Here is a 15,985-nt window from a genome sequence, read left to right on the forward strand (position 1 = left end):
CTTCTGGGCCACATCCTGACTGATGGCAGCCCATTCTTGCATAATCAATGCTTGGAGTTTGTCAGAATTTGTGGGGTTTTGTTTTTCCACCCGCCTCTTGAGGATTGACCACAAGTTCTCAATGGGATTAAGGTCTGGGGAGTGTCATGGCCATGGACTCAAAATATCGATGTTTTGTTCCCCGAGCCACTTAGTTATCACTTTTGCCTTATTTCCATCATGCTGGAAAAGGCATTGTTCGTCACCAAACTGTTCCTGGATGGTTGGGAGAAGTTGCTCTGAGGATGTGTTGGTACCATTCTTTATTCATGCCTGTGTTCTTAGGCAAAATTGTGAGCCCACTCCCTTGGCTGAGAAGCAACCCCACACATGAATGGTCTTCGGATGCTTTACTGTTGGCATGACACAGGGCTGATGGTAGCGCTCACCTTGTCTTCTCTGGACAAGCTTTTTTCTGGATGCCCAAAACAATCGGAAAGGGGATTCATCAGAGAAAATGACTTTACCCCAGTCCTCAGCAGTCCAATCCCTGTACCTTTTGCAGAATATTAGTCTGTCCCTTATGTTTTTCCTGGAGAGAAGGGGCTTCTTTGCTGCCCTTCTTGACACCAGGACATCCTCCAAAAGTCTTCGCCTCACTGTGCGTGCAGATGCACTCACACCTGCCTGCTGCCATTCCTGAGCAAGCTCTGTACTGGTGGGGCCCCGATCCCGCAGCTGAATCAACTTTAGGAGATGGTCCTGGCGCTTGCTGGACTTTCTAGGGGGCCCTGAAGCCTTCTTCACAACAATTGAACCGCTCTCCTTGAAGTTCTTGATGATCCGATAAATGGTTGATTTAGGTGCAATCATATTGGCAGCAATATCCTTGCCTGTGAAGCCCTTTTTGTGCAAAGCAATGATGACGGCACATGTTTCCTTGCAGGTAACCATGGTTGACAGAGGAAGAACAATGATTCCAAGCACCAACCTCCTTTTGAAACTTCCAGTCTGCTATTCGAACTCAATCAGCATGACAGAGTGATCTCCAGCCTTGTCCTCGTCAAAACTCACACCTGTGTTAACGAGAGAATCACTGACATGATGTCAGCTGGTCCTTTTCTGGCAGGGCTGAAATGCAGTGGAAATGTTTTTGGGGGATTCAGTTCATTTGCATGGCAAAGAGGGACTTTGCAATTAATTGCAATTCATCTGATCACTCTTCATAACATTCTGGAGTATATGCAAATTGCCATCATACAAACTGAGGCAGCAGACTTTGTGAAAACTCTTGGCCACGACTGTACAGCCCTGGAGACAAGGGATGTCTGTGTCTCTCTGGGCTTACCACACAGATCCAAGAGATTACTTCTAAAATGGGTGACAGAATTTTCCTTGGGGTACATTTTGCTCGGATCGGTAGAGGCCTATCACTCAAATCCAACAGTGACAGTCGATCATTGCTGACTGTCGTTCCAGTAACACTGTCTGCCAGTCTAGACACACACCTCATCTTTAGAAAGAAGTCTTCTGCTCCACTGGCTCCCTAACCCTGACTCATTGTGACTCCGTTTTCCCTCAGCTAATATTCTCTGCAGTCTGTTATCACTCTGTCTCTAGCCTGTCTCTCATTCTCTCTCTTTCTTTCTCTCTCTCTCCTCTCCCTTATTGTCTCTCGCTCTCTCACTAATTAATTATCTCCTTAATGTTTTTCTATCCTGATAACTGGCACATCGGTCTCTCCATTTCCTCTTTTGACAGTGACCTGTGAAACTGAACTGCGATCTAACCGTAGCCTCCGGCAAGGGTGCTCTAGGATTTACACTGCTCATTTTCCATCTCCAACTTTGTTGCTACATTCTCTCAGGGTCCAGAAGAAAAGCAATAAGAAACTGGAGAGAAATACAGCACAAATGCAGTCAAGTACCAGTATGTACTTTTCTTAAAAACAAATATATGCAATGTAATAAACTGATAACCAAATCCGATTTCAAAGGTTTAATCTTCCGGAGAGATTAATATCTGCTGTATATTTTTTCAATCACTTCAACTTCACTTCAACGCAATAACTCCTACTTCCAGTGCAATACCAAATAAGTCACGATTTAGTCTTATACACACTGTGTCTGAAAGCCTTTCAGCCTGCTGGATGAGGCTTGGGTCATAGTGGGCAAATCAATGCTAATGCATTTCTTACCTGTTTTCCTACAGTGTAAACAAGCCATATGAATTAACTATGAGTGGCAGATCTGTCGGGTCCTGTGCCATTGCCCTAGCCTGCTGTCATTAGAAAAGCTCCTCTTGGAGAGGGGAGAAGATAGATGGCAATATCAGGCGCTGGGCCGCTTGGCTGCCAGTCAAGTCCAATTGCATCCATTTGAAATTCCAGTTTAGTCAGGTAGAACTATACTTAGAGGAAGATGCCTATTGCCCAGAACCTAATTTCACCCATGTAGAGTGCACCTTAATTCACCCACATCCCCAACAGAAAATAAACACACATACACACACAAAGGAGCACACGTACACACAGACAAACAAATGTACACACGCACAAACACACATGCAGGCATGAAGACACACACGGCCAGCGGCACACATGCACACACACTAATGCACGCACATACTGTACACATACACACATGCACACACACACACAAACAGCTGCCATGCTCAAAGCGACCTAGCTACTACTCAAACACATAATCACACACACACACACACACACACCACACACACACCACACACACACACACACACACCACACACACACACACACACACACACACACACACACACACACACACACACACACACACACACACACAGAGAGAGAGAGAGACTCAAGTATATATTCAAACAAAATGCTAATTTAGAACATGGACAGCTGTGTGTATTGTAGAATAGAACAGTTCTAGAAATGAAGATCAAATTAACTCCATTGAGTCATACTGCAGGCATTTTCTAAGAGTGATAGCAAGAGAGTAGTTTTGAGGTTGACAACAAAACAACGACTTGGCATGTATAATACACTTTGAAACAAATAAAACATTTAGAGTATGAAAATGAATATGTAGCAATGTTCTGAAAAGCCAAGACACAGCCAAAACTCTCCTATCCTGGCTCCACAATCTTCTGCAGAGTGAACTAATACGCAGTCAAGCCCAACAGTTCATAAATCATTGAGATGGCTGAGAAACAGGCAAAAAGGACAACTCCACTCATTATAAAAGATAGATGGATGGCGGAATAAATCGTACCGCCGCCAAGACATGACGGACCAGAGAACACACAACTCAAAGACAGAGTGCCAGAGAAAGGCTGTCTGTGTGTGTGTGTGTGTGTATGTGTGTGTGTGTGTGTGTGTGTGTGTGTGTGTGTGTGTGTGTGTGTGTGTGTGTGTGTGTGTGTGTGTGTGTGTGTGTGTGTGTGTGTGTCTGACTTGATTTGAGGGTTATGTACTATTCATCGTGGCTCTATACAGATACAAGGCCTGTGTGTGAATGTGTGTGGGTGAGCATGTGAGTCAGCCTTGCACAACATCAAATCAAATCAAAATGTATTTGTCACATGCGCCGAATACAACAGGTGTAGACCTTACAGTGAAATGAGTACGTACAAGCCCTTAACCAACAATGCAGTTTTAAGAAAATACCTAAAATGCAAATAGTCTGGGTAACCATTTGATTAGTTGTTCATGAGTCTTATGGCTTCGGGGTAGAAGCTGTTTAGAAGCCTCTTGGACCTAGACTTTGCGCTCCGGTACCGCTTGCCGTGCGGTAGCAGATAGAACAATCTATGGCTAGGGTGGCTGGAGTCCTTGACAATTTTTAGGGCCTTCCTATGACACCGCCTGGTGTAGAGGTCCTGGATGGCAGGAAGCTTGGCCCCAGTGATGTACTGGGCCGTACGCACTACCCTCTGTAGTGCCTTGCTGTCGGAGGCCGAGCAGTTGCCATACCAGGCAGTGGTGCAACTGGTCAGGATGCTCTCGATGGTGCAGCTGTAAACCTTTTGAGGACCTGAGGACCCACACCAAATCTTTTCAGGCTCCTGAGGGGGAATAGGTTTTGTTGGGCCCTCTTCACAACTGTCTTGGTGTGTTTGGACCATGTTAGTTTGTTGGTGATGTGGACACCAAAGAACTTGAAGCTCTCAACCTGCTCCACTACAGCCCCGTCGATGAGAATGGGTGTGTGCTCAGTCCTCCTTTCCCTGTAGTCCACAATCATCTCCTTTGTCTTGATCACGTTGAGGGAGAGGTTGTTGTCCTTGCACCACACGGTCAGGTCTCTGACCTCCTCCCTATAGGCTGTCTCATCGTTGTCGGTGATCAGGCCTACCACTGTTGTGTCATCAGCAAACTTAATGATGAATGATGGTGTTGGAGTCGGGCCTGGCTGTGCAGTCATGAGTGAACAGGGAGTACAGGAGGGGACTGAGCACACACCCCTGAGGGGCCATGGTGTTGAGGATCAGGGTGGCGGATGTGTTGTTACCTACCCTTACCACCTGGGGGCGGCCCGTCAGGAAGTCCAGGATCCAGTTGCAGAGGGAGGTGTTTAGTTCCAGGGTCCTTAGCTTAGTGATGAGCTTTGAGGGCACTATGGTGTTGAACGCTGAGCTGTAGTCAATGAATAGCATTCTCACATAGGTGTTCCTTTTGTCCAGGTGGGAAAGTGTAGTGTGGAGTGCAATAGAGATTGCATCATCTGTGGAGCTGTTGGTGCGGGCACAGGAACTCTGGTGGTCTGCTTGAAACATGTAGGTATTACAGACTCAGACAGGGAGAGGTTGAAAATGTCAGTGAAGACACTTGACAGTTAGTCAGCGCATGCTCGGACTAGACGTCCTGGTAATCCGTCTGGCCCAGCAGCTTTGTGAATGTTGACCAGTTAAAAGGTCTTACTCACATCGGCTGCAAAGAGCGTGATCACACAGTCGTCCGGAACAGCTGATGCTCTCATGCATGTTTCAGTGTTACTTGCCTTGAAGTGAGCATAGAAGTTATTTAGCTCGTCTGGTAAGCGGCAGCTCTACCCTTGAGCTCAGTGCAAATGGTGCCTGTAATCCATGGCTTCTGGTTGAGGTATGTACGTACAGTCACTGTGGGGAAGACGTCCTCGATGCACTTATTGATATAAGCCAGTGAAGGGTGTGGTGTACTCCTCAATGCCATCGGAAGAATCCCGGAACATATTCCAGTCTGTGCTAGCAAAACAGTCCTGTAGTTTAGCGTATGCTTCATCTGACCACCTCTTTATAGACCGAGTCACTGGTGCTTCCTGCTTAAATTTTTGCTTGTATGCATGAATCAGGAGGGTAAAGTTATGGTCAGATTTGCTAAATGGAGGGCGAGGGAGAGTTTTGTACGTGTGGAGTAAAGGTGGTCTAGAATTTTTTTCCCTCTGGTTGCACATTTAACATGCTGGTAGAAATTAGGTAAAACTGATTTAAGTTTCCCTGCATTAATGTCCCCGGGCCACTTGGAGCGCCGCTTCTGGTTGAGCGGTTTCCTGTTTGCTTATGTTAAGGTGGAATACAGCTCATTGAGTGTGGTTTTAGTGCCAGCCTCGGTCTGTGGTGGTATGTACACAGCTAAAAATACAGATGAAAACTCTCTAGGTAGATAGTGTGGTCTAAAGCTTATCATGAGATGCTCTACCTCAGGCGAGCAAAACCTTGACACTTCCTTAGATATCGTGCACCAGCTATTGTTTACAAATATGCATAGGCCCCCGCCTCGGGTCTTACCAGAGGCTGCTGTTCTGTCCTGCCGATAGTGTGTATAACCCGAGTCGTTCAGCCATGACTCGGTGACACATAAGATATTACAGTTTTTAATATCCCATTAGTAGGATATACGTGCTTTCAGTTCCTCCCATTTATTTTCCAGCGATTGAACGTTAGCTAGCAGAACGGAGGGCAGATTAGCCACTCGTCGCCTGATCCTCACAAGGCATCCTGATCTCTTTCTGCAAAACCTACGTTTCCTTTTCCAGCGAATCACAGAGATTTGGGCCTGGTCGGGTGACTATAGTATATCCCTCGTGTCCGACTCATTGAAGAAGAACTCCTTGTACAATTTGAGGTGAGCAATCCCAGTTCTGATGTCCAGAAGCTCTTTTCGGTCATAAGAGATGGTAGCAGCAACATTATGTACAAAACAAGTTACGAACAACGCGGAAAAAAAAAAAAATTGCATGGTTGGTTAAGAGCCGACTTTAATCAGAACCTTGCTCCTTGCCAAGGTCAGCTTAATGCCAAGATCTGTCCATACCCAGCTTCCTCTGACTGGAAATGCCAGGGTAGTTTCCAGGGCACCTGCATTTCAAATTGAACGTGTCACACAAATGACTTTAAGCGTCACTCACTTATTTTATTTATCCTTCACCCCTCTTTTTGGATAGACATCTAAATTACTGCACAGGCTCTGGTTTTATGAGTCCCTGTCACCTGTCAGGCTGCCTCCATAGCTGATTCAGAGTCAGCAGGCCACTGGCAACAGAGACCGGCCAATCCCTGCTGCATAATTCAATGCTGTTCCCAGATCTGTCTCATTAAGTGTCCTGGCTAGGGTCCATGGCTCCAGCAGAAGGTTCTATGCGTTCTCTGGTTTCTTGGTACCTGGCAGTGGGGCCATGCCTTCACCCCACCATTCCTCTATCCCACCTCCTAAGTATGAGTTACTGGAATCAGGGTCTTGTCATATCTGCTTGGCTGCCCTGTTCAACACACTTTAGTGGCTTGCCTTTGAGTGTCTGTGTCAGTGGCTATTTCATTAGAAGAGTGATGAAGTGGGGCGACAGAGGTGGGGCGACAGATGTGGGATGACAGAGGTGGGGTGACAGAGGTGGGGTGACAGAGGTGGGGCGACAGAGGTGGGGTGACAGAGGTGGGACGACAGAGGTGGGGCGACAGAGGTGGGGAGACAGAGGTGGGGTGACAGAGGTGGGGTGACAGAGGTGGGGCGACAGAGGTGGGGAGACAGAGGTGGGGCGACAGAGGTGGGGCAACAGAGGTGGGACACCCACACACACTGACCTGCCAGGTGAGGAGGGCAGGTGACAATCACTGCACAGGTAGGAGTGGATGGCTGTCATCACCTTGGGCCGCTCAGCGTCCTGTGGGACAGACACACACATGCATGTACTGTACATGAACACGCACACACAGTCAAATCAAATCACAAACACATATAATAGTGTGTACATCTGTACTATACAGCACAGTAGCTGTGACAGACAGGCAGCAGTAGTATTCCTCTCCAGTAAGCCAGGCCAGACCAAACCAGGCAGCACTCCGGGGGCTATCTGATCTGAGGAGCCCATTGAGATGACCAGCACAGAGATATGGAGGCACAGTGGATTTTATAGATGGCCCTGGAGGGCAGGGCCCCGGTGAGAAATATAATAGTGCCGTCCATTATGGATGACCAAAACTCTGGACACTCCGGGGAAGCCAATATGTTCTTATTAAGGGAGAATGCTGTGTGGCCAGCAGTGTAAAGCCAAGTGGTACCATGGTCATGCAGCACAGAGGACATGAAAGGAATCATTGAGTTGTTTTGAAAGCCTCATTAGGGTGGTGCATTTATATGGTCCTTTTACCTTGTAAATAATCAAGTGTTTTGTCATTTTAACCTTTTAAATAATCATATTTTTCGAGAATGGCTATTAGATGTTCCTTTTAACCTATCACGTAAGCAAAGTCTATTTTGGTCTCTATTATCATTTTTATAGATAGGGTAATTTCCTGTAAACTGCCTTTCATCTACAGTAACTAGCCAAATGTATGACCTTTTATCCACTTCCACCATGTACACAAACACTCAAAGGTCACAGAGTGTCTCCACTCAATAGGCTAACACACATCTCCAGTGAAGCAATGCAATGCCCAGTGGTGCCTCTCAGTAGCATATGAGAGAGAGAGAGAGAGAGAGAGAGAGAGAGAGAGAGAGAGAGAGAGAGAGAGAGAGAGAGAGAGAGAGAGAGAGAGAGAGAGAGAGAGAGAGAGAGAGAGAGAGAGAGAGAGAGAGAGAGAGAGAGAGAGAGAGAGAGAGAGAGAATGGAGCGGAACAGACAGAGGCCCACAGGAGATGGCTTGTTCCCTGTCTGAAGTGACTGTTATCTCAGTGTCACACCTCGTCACTCACTGAGTGAGCTGTTACTGTACGTTACCTGCCATATGGCCGTCACAGCCTGGCCCAGCCGGACACTCTCCCTCCCAATCTGCTGGGCTAAACGCTCTGACAGCTGCTGGGTTCCCCCCTGTGGACACAGAGCAGCCTTACAGTCCAATGTCTGTATAGTGACAAGACGTGTAGACCATCAGTGAGCTGAATTTCATTAGGTAGGTGGTAAGCAAGCAATATCCAGATCCAAGTGCCACAAAAATCAAATGCAGTTTCTCTCTTTCTATCTCTGGCTGTCCCAGTAACTTTTTCTCTTTCCCTTTCTCTATCTCTCTATACTGTACATGACTCTTCCCTAAATCTCTCTAGCTCTCTTTTCAATGTCTCGTTCTCAAAGACACAACGGAACAGGAGAATTTTCCTGTTTTTCCATAGATAGTAACGGAAGTCACTTCTATGACTCCTATGTCATTGGTGGAGCTGCAATTCCCCAATTCCCAACCCACTCTACTCCTCTCCCTAACCCAATCTGTGAGGGTCAAAAGACCCTCTGGACTCAAGTCACCACCACCATCAGCGGTCCCCTACTGTACCCCATGTGGAGCCAGAGAGAGAGGCAGAGATAGCGGTAGAGCCCATCCCAGGTCACCTTGACCCTGAACTCCTGTGCTGAGCCTGGGGTGCTCTCCAGCAGGCACAGGACACCTCCAGCTGCTGCAGCATACATCAGGAAGTAGAGGAAGGACATCTGATTGGGCTCCATGCCAAACACAACCCGGCTGCACACACCCATCTCCTCCTACATCTCTGGAGACAGGGAGACAGAGACAGGGAGACAGAGAGACAGGGAGACAGAGAGAGAGGGAGACAGAGAGACAGAGACAGGGAGACAGAGAGACAGAGACAGGGAGACAGAGAGACAGAGACAGGAAGACAGAGAGACAGAGACAGGGAGACAGAGAGACAGAGAGACAGAGACAGGGAGACAGAGACAGGGAGACAGAGAGACAGGGCGACAGAGAGACAGAGACAGGGAGACAGAGAGACAGAGACAGGGAGACAGAGAGACAGAGACAGGGAGACAGAGAGACAGAGAGACAGAGAGACAGAGACAGGGAGACAGGGAGACAAAGACAAGGAGACAGAGACAGGGAGACAGAGAGACAGAGAGACAGAGAGACAGAGACAGGGAGAGAGAGAGACAGAGAGACAGAGACAGGGAGACAGAGACAGGGAGACAGAGACAGGGAGACAGAGAGACAGAGACAGAGAGACAGAGAGACAGAGACAGGGAGACAGAGACAGGGAGACAGAGAGACAGAGAGACAGAGACAGGGAGAGAGAGAGACAGAGAGACAGAGAGACAGAGACAGGGAGACAGAGACAGGGAGACAGAGACAGGGAGACAGAGACAGGGAGACAGGGAGACAGGGAGACAGGGAGACAGAGAGACAGAGAGACAGAGACAGAGAGACAGAGACAGGGAGACAGAGAGACAGAGAGACAGAGACAGGGAGACAAAGACAGGGAGACAGAGACAGGGAGACAGAGACAGAGAGACAGAGAGACAGAGAGACAGGGAGACAGGGAGACAGAGAAACAGAGAGAGAGACCAAAACTTATATAGCTCAGTATTTGTATTATTATTTATTTCCTCATCTTCATCAAGGGTGCCAATCATTTTTGACCTGACTATACATAATAGATGGTTTTTCTAAGAGATGTGGCCATCCATCACCCAAGCCCTTTGGCTGTGCCTGAGGCAGGATGCACATTACCCAGGAACACTTGAGAGCATCCTCTAGGCACGGTAGGGGAAAATTAAATCCATTCATTTTCTAGCAGGGCAAACGTACAGTGGAACACACAATTCTGGAAAGCTCTGAATCTGTAATTATCTCAATTTTAAACACTTCGACCTGATTTTTGGTTGGTTCTCGCGGTATCTGGACCCAAACGTTGGACTGTATCCCAGCTCTGCTGTTGTCTATACCCACACTATTAAAAAACAAGGACAATTTAAAAATCGACAACAAGTCTTTGGTTTACATGCCCTTAGTGTTGTTTTGATGTCAAGTTCTTAGTGAGTTGGGTGTGTGAGGTGGTGCTGCTCAACTTCTGTCCAGGCATGTTTCTCTATGTAGGAGTGTATGGTCATACTGTCCAACTCCTGGGCATTGGGGGTCTTCATGGGGTCCTCCACTGACACTGTGGAACTCAACCTGTCAATCTGACACACAGCACATACATGTATGCACACATATGAATGATCTAAACCACTGAGACAGCTAAAAGGTAATTGATGTATAAAGGAATATAACAGTATTCACTATTCATCATTTCTGCTCTGGCCTTGGAAGTATTCTTTGAAGCACCTTTTTTATCTTCCTGGTGTTCACTGGATGTGTTAATGTAACGGTGTTGCTTCCATCCCTCTTGCCTCAACCTGGGCTCGAACCAGGGATGCTCTGAACAGATCGACGGTCACGAAGCAATGTTACCGTCACTCTACAAAAGTCGCAGCTATTGTTGAGCGAGGGAAACAACTTCTTCAAGGTCTCAGAGCGGGTGACGTCACCAATTGAACGTAACTAGCTCGCAACGCTAACTTGCAAGCCATTTCACATTGGCTACATTAACATTGTGTTTCTGTGCCATCATTATGACGCGAGACCACACTCACATTAACACAGCATGATTCATTTAGAATATAATTAACACATCCCATTTAGGGCATCACATCAATTCATCACATAATTAACAAAACTACTAGGACGATGTTGATTAAGTTAATCTCAAAATACAATACAAACAATTAATTACTTTTCTAGACAAACAAATTCATGTTTGTCTAGTATTCATTTGTTTAAGTGAGTCATCAGCACAGGCTGAGTATTTTAATGAGCTGTTTCTCAGTATGATTTACTGTTAGTTAGACCAGAGGTTTTCAAACTTCTTTGGAACCCCCAGCATTTTGCATGAATTTGAACTATTCCACAGCTAGCACACCTGATTCAACTTGTCAACAAATTTTCAAGCCCTTGAATATCTGAATCTGGCAACATACAACAAGTTCAACGATTTTACTGAGTTACAGTTCATATAAAGAAATCAGTCAATTGAAATCAATTCATTTGGCCCTAATCTATGGATTTCACATGACTGGGCAGGGACACAGGCATGGGTGGGCTTGGGAGGGCATAGCCCCACCTACTTGGGAGCCAGGCCCACCCACTGGGGAGTCAGGTCCAGCCAATCAGAATTAGTTTTCCTCCCAAACCGCATTATTACAGACAGAAATATTCCTCAGTTTCATCAGCTGTCCGGGTGGCTGGTCTCAGACAATATCGCAGGTGAAGAAGCCGGATGTGGAGGTCCTAAACTGGCGTGGTTACACGTGATCTGCGGTTGTGAAGCCGGTTAAACGTACTGTCAAATTCTCTAAAACGACGTTACATTCTCTGGCAACAGTTGTGGTGGACATTCCTGCAGGCAGCATGCCAATTGCAAGCTCCCTCGAAACTTGAGACATTTGTGGCATTGTGTTGTGTGACAAAATTGCACATTTTAGAGTGGCCTTTTATTGTCCCCAGCACAAGGTGCACCTGTGTAATGATCACGTTGTTTAATCAGCTTCATGATATGCTACACCTGTCAGGTGGATGGATTATCTTGGCAAAGAAGAAATGCTCACTAACAGGGATGTAAACACATTTGTGCACAAAATTTGAGAGAAATAAACTGTGTATGGAACATTTCTGGGATCTTTTATTTCAGCTCATGAAACATGGGAACGATACTTTGCGTTTATATTTTTTGTTCAGTATGATTCAGGGCTACAACACAATTGTGAAATGTCTGGAGGTCCCAGAGGAGAGGTTTGAAAACTACTGAGTTAGAATACCTTGTGGCTTGGTTGTGACCTGCAACAACGAGCTGTGACAGGTCCAGTAGCACCAGTGTAGAGAGGGCAGGGATACTGGTGCTGCTGGTGCGAACCTTGGCATGAGGACCACCAACGTGGTGCACTTTCTTGCCTATAGTGTATTGTGTGTAGACCTCCATGCCAAACTCCTGAATGAGGTCCATGACGTATTTCTGAGTGCTGATGTAAGAGGGACAACAACAGATAGATTAGCAAAGTGATAATCTTTTGACTTTGATCTTAACAGCAAGGTCAACTGAGACTAAATATAAATCAACCCACTGGGCAAAGAAGTTAATTCAACGTCTATTTCACGTTGGTTCAACGTAATTTGACGTGGACTTTTTTGGGATTCAACCAGTGTGTGCCCAGTGGGAACATACATTGTCCATTATTTCATCAAAAATGTTTCAGTTAATTTATTAATTTCCTGATTTGACTGTGCTGAAAATAAATCTATGATGAGGCTGATTATTTATCCAACCTGAGGCTCAGAAGTGTGATTCTGGTATGCACCCTCCCTCTTTTATCACAGTCCACTAAAGTCTCTAAACTCCTGAGAGTGACACATTTAAACTGATGTGGTGCCTGTCAAATAATCACTTTCTTTTCCATTAATAAATAATAGTCTGTTCCATGTTCTGACTGCATCCCTCTACTACCGTAGGTCTAAGAGGTTTCCCATGATCGCACACAGACCTGTCCTCTTTGCACCACCTGACAGACTACACAATGACAACCGCCTTAGCTGCCTGGGTGCAGCAGTGGCCTCTACCAGTCTTCGCTCCAGGTCGATAGTAATCTATATAATCGTTCTAAGCCTGTGTCTAAGTGCGTCCCAGTAAGTCGATTTGTAATGATTTCTGTCCTGGATGAAGTCCGCTATTATTCTCCTGTAGTAATCATGCCTCCTTTTTGGGGTGTATTGATAGCAGCTTTTGTGATTTCCTCAAAGCTCTCCTACTTTGCCGTACTCTCGGAACACAGATATGTTCTGTTCTGTTCATTCCCTCCAATAGCTTGGGAATGTGACTATGTGAGAGGGAATTTCATGGGCCTTTTTCATAGGCTTATACAGTATAATGGAATATCAATGACTGACATGTACTGTACTACTTGGCACTTCCACTTGTCATCCTTATGAATGTAAACTATGTATGAACTTTGTTTCTTTCCAAAGGTAAGCAAAGATCAGTCAGTCCATGTTCAATGTACTGCAAAGAGGCACATTAATTCCCTTCATAATGCCACTGCTCTGCTTGGCTGGATGACAAATTACCATTGATTAATTGTTCTTCATTACTTCACCATTCATCATTTAGACAATATTGTTGGGATGAAGCTACATGATGACAGGTTTGGTTTCTTTGTAAATGTAATCCGTTAGTTACTAGTTACCTGTCCAAAATTGTAATCATTAATTAATGTAATTTGGGGATTACCTAAACTCAAATGGAACAAACTTTTTCAATGCTGAATTGAACATCAATGAGAAAACAGAAAGGTCTCATGAATGTATTTTTCCCCCCAAAACATCCTTTCTGAATGATATAGTAATCCAAGAAAGAATCACCTAGTTTTTCAAAAGTATTTGTTTACAGTTACAGTTTTTTTGTAGGCACAATTAGATTACATGTAGGCCTAACTGATTACTCACCCTACATTGATTATGAAGTTAGGCTAAACCCAATTGTAACACCTCCAATGTATCAAATCATTTAGCATTTACCCCTACCGCACTGTGACATGGCACCATTCCAAGTAAACTCAGTGGTAGAGGTAACATAGTAAATGTAAATTCGGGATAGGCCTATGAATATGTTATGTTTTGTATGGTATGTATAATTTATGGATGTCCATCATCGATTTCGTTGGATATGAATTGCAATTCGTAACATATCATACGAATTGTAATTGGTACAATATGTTACGAATTGAAATGTGTACAATATGTAAAACATTTGCTAAACATATGATATGTCACGAATTCCAATTTTTTAGGTGACTAACATTAGGTTAGTCATTAAGGTTAGGGTTAGTAGTTAGGTTAAAGGGTTACGGTTAGGGTTATGGTTAAGGGAAGGGTTAGCTAACATTATAAGTAGTTGCAAAGTTGCTAAAAAGTAGTAACTAGTTGCAAAGTTGCTAATTAGCCAAAGTTGTCCGTGATGAGATTTGAACATACAACCTTTGGGTAGCTAGATGTTTGTGTTATATGCCTCCCCATCCACCCAGACAAACCACTTTAGTTTCGTTTTTGACTTAAGTAACGTTCTGTCTTATGTAACCATACCAAACATAACATGCCATACTAATTTGAACGTCCCGGACTTACGTTTACTATGTTACATCCAGTCTGAGACCAGGCTATTCCAAGAACCTACCTGCCAACCCACTGCCCTCCCATGTCCCAGCGATCAATGCCGTGGGCGGCAGCTAATTCCTGGGTAACAGTTCGTCCTCCTACCCGGTCTGGAAAAACACATACACCTTCAATTGCATTAAATGTTCATATTTATAATAGTGTTGCCTTATAATTCTGTTACGAATTGTTAAAATATTTCATAATCTTGGACTGTAATTTCTGCTCCTCAAAAATTAGCCCGTAAACAAATGACAGGCTACAACTTAATTTCTATGACTGCAAATGGGATGCGTCGAAGCCGCTGTCACAGGCTAGATGCGGAGAACGTTGATTGTTTCGCTGCATAATGAATGCCAAACAGTTTTGACAAACCTTTTCCTTCCAGAATTAATATTCTGAGTTTGCCATTTCTCTTCCGCAGAGTCTGAGCAGCATTCAGTCCTGACAGCCCAGCGCCGACAATAACAACATCCCACGTTTCTTCAGTCATGACTGCAAAACTCTGAAAACTTGGACTATTCTAATTTAACTGTTGGCTAAATGTTTCGTACTGAAGACTGTAACTGCTTTATCAAACGTTTACATCAGATAAGTCGTTTACATAATCAGGCCGTAAACAGTCATGTGGATGACTTCAGGACTGGAAGAAAAAACCCAACAGCATATAGCCTAGTTGGCACCCCATGCATGATTTAGCAAAACTGGGTAGAAGGTCATGAAGGCCCAATGCATAGGCTACAGATTAGCTCCATATGTGTAGGCTATAGTTTTTTGTGCAGTTATTGCCTGTTGCCCCAGGCTTCTATGCACAGATCTTATTTATTCTCAATATTATTTTCATTTTAACACTGAATCCAACAGTCACAGTCTAGTCCTTGACCTGCGGTATATCACAACAATTATAGATACATCATGGCTCTTCTTTTAGTAACACATTGCTTCAACCCTCCATAAGGCCTACATAAAGCTGTCATAAGGATGACATAACACATGTCATGATATTAATGATTTAACACAAACGTTTCCAAGGCAGCAATCTGACTACCAGTCTCACATACTGTAACATGATCATTGGATTAGTAGTGTGAGAAAACAACATTCTCTGGTCTGATGAAACCAAGATTGAACTCTTTGGCATGAATGCCGAGCATCACGTCTGGAGGAAACCTGGCACCATCCCTATGGTGAAGCATGGTGGTGACAGCATCATGCTGTGGGGATGTTTTTCAGTGGCAGGGACTGGGAGTCTGGTCAGGATTGAGGGAAAGCTGAACGGAACAAAGTAGAGAGAGATCCTTGATGAAAACCTGCTCCATGTTTCATCTGTCTTCATCTGGGATGGGATACTGCATGTCCAGGAAATTAAAGCCACAAATAATGCTAATGTCATGCAGTTGGTAATGTTACAGGAATATTTATGGACAAACAAGGAAAACCTTATGGTAAATTGTAGTACCTGCTGAGAGGGCTGGCATAATTTAAGGGTTGACTGGGGATTATTTTAGAGGCAATTCATATTAACTGGTCTATTTGTTTTGAGGAAATAGGCAATTCACAGTCACACATGAGGATCTGTGGACTG

The 15,985-nt window shown here is 44.9% G+C and overlaps 1 pseudogene; it reads right to left on the minus strand.

Annotated features, from left to right (window-relative positions):
• Positions 1–14,893, minus strand: part of LOC139543415 (probable flavin-containing monoamine oxidase A) — a 44,665-nt pseudogene extending 29,772 nt beyond the window's left edge.
• Between the last annotated feature and the right edge of the window lie 1,092 nt (positions 14,894–15,985).

This window comes from Salvelinus alpinus, chromosome 18, assembly GCF_045679555.1.
Source record: "Salvelinus alpinus chromosome 18, SLU_Salpinus.1, whole genome shotgun sequence".
In the NCBI taxonomy this organism is placed as follows: domain Eukaryota; kingdom Metazoa; phylum Chordata; class Actinopteri; order Salmoniformes; family Salmonidae; genus Salvelinus; species Salvelinus alpinus.